At 36.7% G+C, this 5,000-nt stretch overlaps 1 protein-coding gene across 7 annotated transcripts in view; it reads left to right on the forward strand.

Annotated features, from left to right (window-relative positions):
- Window positions 1-5,000, forward strand: part of LOC144980936 (guanine nucleotide exchange factor DBS-like) — a 107,523-nt gene that overhangs the window by 34,427 nt on the left and 68,096 nt on the right. The gene's annotated exons all lie outside the window — the stretch shown is intronic.

Here is a 5,000-nt window from a genome sequence, read left to right on the forward strand (position 1 = left end):
AAAGACTTTCTCTTTCCATCCATGGCTGATGTGATCCCAAAGACAACTCAATAAATGAATCTTATTTTGCTTTACCTTATATTACCCCATTTTATCGTATATTATTTATCTGCACCTACTATACAAAGATTGACTCATCAAAGACATACAATATCATCTGTCACCCCAACATTCCTTTGAGATCGATACCAACTCACCGCCTTCATCTTATCCCCTCCTCTACCCTGCTACGATCCGACAACCGCCAGGTAGTTATTTTGGCCAGAAAACGGTTACTTAAAATTTGTCAGAAAGTTTCAAACTCGACTCTTATTCGAAGTCTCAGGTTTGATATTTTGTGACAAGTTAAGTATCATTTTAATCAATCGATCTTTGACGTGAACGATTTCTTGCCAAAATGAAATAAAAAATGGTTTGTGGAAATATGGCATTACACTAGTTACAATATTTTAAATTAACAGTTAAAGATGCTATTGGTGTTACCAAGTATTTTGGCTCTCCTCCATACTTTTTAATTTGTATTTACAGTGGATTCTGGACATATCGATGTCTTTGTACAAATGAAACCATGCCTAGTGCGCATGTTATGCTTCATTATTTCACTTACCAAACCATTTCGTAGAACATAGGCTGCCTGTTAGGCGTGCTTTCATGTTTTAGCACAATATTAATTTACTGTCTATAGCAAATCTTTTATTCACACCGTGTTCGAGTGAGCTAATATATGTAAGTATTTTACCCTAGGACACAGCGCTGATCACTCACTCACTTAATGCTCTCTGCTCTCGTCGTCGGGTGCTTGAGGCAGGTAGCAAGTGATCGCCGATGTTCTCGATCTTTCGATGCATGGGTTGCTGAGGCCCTGGGCTTTTAGTTCTCTGCAGATTTCCTATGTCTACCTCGTTTTTTTCCCCTGTGAAGTCAGCATAATGCTTTTGGGATGCAGTCCGCCGGGATCCTGCAGACTGGCTCTGATGATGTCTCAAACAAACTATACCCATCTCAGCTTTCTGCGAGAGATCCTCATCTAATGACATTAAATATTATTTGGACCCTTTGCAGACATTTTGTCTGGAGCATTTAAAATTTCTGTTCTGTTGTATTTGCCGTCTTCCAACATTCAGATCCATACATCATACAGCAGTAACTGAGGACATTACTCTTCATTATTTTTTGCATTCACACTGACTAAGGCTGGTTGACTTCCAAATTATTCTATCCGATCAGGTCCGATCAATTTTGTTCGAAACCATCAGTCTCCCATATTTTCATTGATCACGATTTTCACCGCTTGGTCTTGTTATAAGAGGAGAAACCGTACCATACTCCCTCTGCGCCACAAATGTCTATGATATCGTATAATACGTTGTTAGAAGTTTATGTGTTTACTTTAAATTAAAAATTCACATAGCGTTACTGTGTGCTAATCATGTCTCATACAACGGCATTAGCAGGACCAATCCAAAGGCCGTTATATCAGAATTACTTTTTGGGAAAATACAAAAATCATCTTGTGTATAGCACAATATCAATATCGACTATATATACTCAAAGCGCTTTACAAGGGGTCTCGTGAACAGCACTACTTAACATCTAGGACGATACATCATTCTCGTAAGGTCTTATTCCAATATCTATTTGGACAGAGACAACATTGTTACCGGCCAGGTGCTCATTTTACACTTGGCTGCGGCGAGAGAGTATAAGTAAAAAGCCTTCTCTACGGACTCAGCATTTCGCCGGGACTCGAACTTTGGACCTCGGGCTACAAGATCTCAAACCCTCTATGCGTTTTGAAAAGTGTCGTTGAAACCGAGATGCCATCATTAAAAAAATACCCACTGTTGTAATCGCTTTTGCCACCACCATAAAGGAGAGTATAATATAATGTATCAAACGAACCCTCCTTCAATCGATAAATAAATATATGCTTTGTGTTGACATGTCATGTTGGCGATTGTGAGTATCAGATAATGGGAGGGATGAAAGAAACACACCGCCGATTAGAACGTGGTTTTGGGGTCGTGTCAGCTCAATACAAGATTGAATTAGTTGATTTCTGAGCTTTGGGATGGATTATATCATAATAATAATATTGTGAAAAAAAAAAAAAGCAGTGATGAATTTGGATGTAAGGTTTGCTTTAATTCATGAAAACAAAGTTAAATGATGTGGACTTTATCGGATTCTCTCTTTCTCAACAGTGAAGTGGAATGATATAGCATCTGATCAAGAGTTATATGATAATTCATCGTTCGTCGACATTTCTGTCAAGACAGAGGAACTCCAATACCGCTGTACTCTGAAAAAAAAAACCCCACAAAAAAAACAAAAAAAAAAAAAAAACAACAACAAAAAAACAACAAGAAAACAAAACTAAAAACTCCCGCAATTGTTAAATTTTGGCCAGATAATTTGTCCTTCAAATGAACGTCGATCGACTTCCTCAAGTCCGAGGTTTGAGAGTTTTTGATAGGATGAACGTCATTTTAATCAATCGATAAATGATGGGCGGGTAGTCTGACCAAAATGTGAGACATGCGATTTTATTTTCAGATTACGACAGAACAACGCCCAAATAATTTGATTATGTAAATGTCATTGAAGCTTACATTCAGCTTCACTACTGTTTTGTTTATTTGTTTATTAATTTGTATTTTGTTGCCCCCGCCACCAATCCTTTCTTTTGTTTATTATTGAGGTGAACATTAAGTTTTTTTCCATCTTATTTCTCCATTTGGACAAACATTCTCGTGCGTTCTGCTCCAATAAAAACACAATTTCTAGCATTGTAGAAGTTATACTTCATTTACCTACAGATATGGCCCGCTCCTCCTAGTCAAATTTGGATTTCATCTGTATTTATCATATAGACTATTGAATAAACATGTTTCTACCCAAAGGAGAGAGGAGATTTATGTACTGAGAGGACGACGTATATTTTCATCATTTACATACCATACTACCGAATACTGTTGCTATATATATTATTGGCTGTAGAAAGCTTTGAGCCGAAAAATTCCAGTTTGAATTATACGGTATTTTTAATTCACGGCATTTAAGCTGTGGTATTTTGTTCAGTGATGTTGTGGTTGCCTATGTGTGGGTGATAGGATGAGGATTGATGTGATATCGAGTTTTATTTCTGTGATTGATTTGTAATAATTTGGAGAGTGTGAATCAAAGCGGCATTTCTGGGATAAGCAAGCTTCCATTTAGCTTTTGCCAAAAAAAATGGGCGAAGCATTGTCTCGTTTGATCAATTGGCAGGGAAATGCCACGGCCACGAGCGTCGGTAAGATGTTTTGTCATCATAAGAATTATCAATAAAATAAAATAAAAATAAATTATTATTATTATCATCATCATCATCATCATCATCATCATCATCATCATCATCAACATCATCATCATCATCATCATCATCATCATCATCATCATCAACAACATCCCGCGAGGTCCCAGATTTGAGTTTTTCCAAGATGATGGTCATTTAACACGATCGATATTTGAAGGACGAGTTTTCTGACCACATTTTTAAATACATCTTTTTTTTTCTCTCCAGGGAACGGCACTATTAATACTTGACGTCTTTTTGTATTGAATAAAAAAGACTTTTTAGTACAGCCTCCCATACAAATGCTATCAAATACAATATAATAATGGTGGCGATGTGCTATGTCACACGCTTTTGGATTTAACAGTTATGGGTTCGATTCCTGGTGAAGAGATTTGGATTTTCTCTTCCGATTTCGATTTTTTAGAGACTATTGATTTCTCTGTCTCGTATCGTATCGTACCGTGTAAGAGCTAATAGGCTTTGAAAACCGTTAAATGCTCTGTGAAACTTTTATGCATACAATTTTTCAGTTATATAAACAACATTCATTGTTAATTTGACTATCATGAGTAGTCTATATAATCATTATTTCAAATGGTTAAATATCTAATACACAAATAAGTATCATAGTCAAGATTCGCAGTAGGAATTCTCGCTATTGACATTCATTTGACGTGTCCACCGTTATACATTCGAGAGTTTCAATTACTTTGTATACAAAATGCAAATATTATTATCCAATGTCTTGGTTTATTATCTATTCAAATCAAATATTATGTTGGTAAGTTTTTTTAGCAATGGCATTCTTAAAATATATTAATTGAATTATAATTTGTTGTCTCAAACTTTAGATTATTTCAAATTGCCACACTCATTTGAATTAGGGTATTTTACCTTATAGACCAATTACATCTTTCAACAAATATCTTAAATTTATCTCCCCTGGTAAAAACAAATACTGCCTGTTGAATGATATAATTTTAGTTGCAAAAAGCGTTTAACTCAACTTTTCTTATTTACATAATACCTTTGCATTAAATGTCATATATTACTTAAAGTGTTCTGTCCAAAGAGTGATAAGGAATCATCTAGTCTGCTACTGCTGAAATTTAGATCATTCCTTAGATCATTTACTTTTACATTCATTGGAGCCCGGGGCCGAAATTATTTGGTCCAGTAAAAAAGCAAACAAAAAAAAACACCATACAAACACCCCCCCCCCCCCCCCCCCCCCTCGAATAAAAACAACCCCCAAACAGATACAAGCAAAACAAAACACGCACACATGCGCGCCACACACACACACACACACACACACACACACACAAGAATGATAATTTAAAAAAAAAATGAGCTTTATATAGCGCTATCCACTAAATGTGCTCAAAGCCCTTTACAAGAGGTCCCTGGTCAACAGCAACATTTAACATGTAGGACGGGACATGACGCCGGTTAGGCGATATTACAGTTTTTCGGACACAGACAACGCTGTTAACGGCCAGGTACTCATTTTACTCCTGAGTACGGTGAGAGAATGTGAGTAAAGAACCTTCTCCAAGGACTCAACTATGCGCCGAGCGCGAGGCTCGAACCCTGGACCTTCCGAGCCGAAAGCGAGTGTCATACCACAAGACCACATAGCCGCAGAAATTAATTGTTT

The sequence above is a fragment of the Berghia stephanieae genome, chromosome 10, assembly GCF_034508935.2.
Source record: "Berghia stephanieae isolate SIO BIC M18660-M18661 chromosome 10, UCSD_Bste_1.3, whole genome shotgun sequence".
Taxonomy (NCBI): Eukaryota; Metazoa; Mollusca; class Gastropoda; order Nudibranchia; family Aeolidiidae; genus Berghia; species Berghia stephanieae.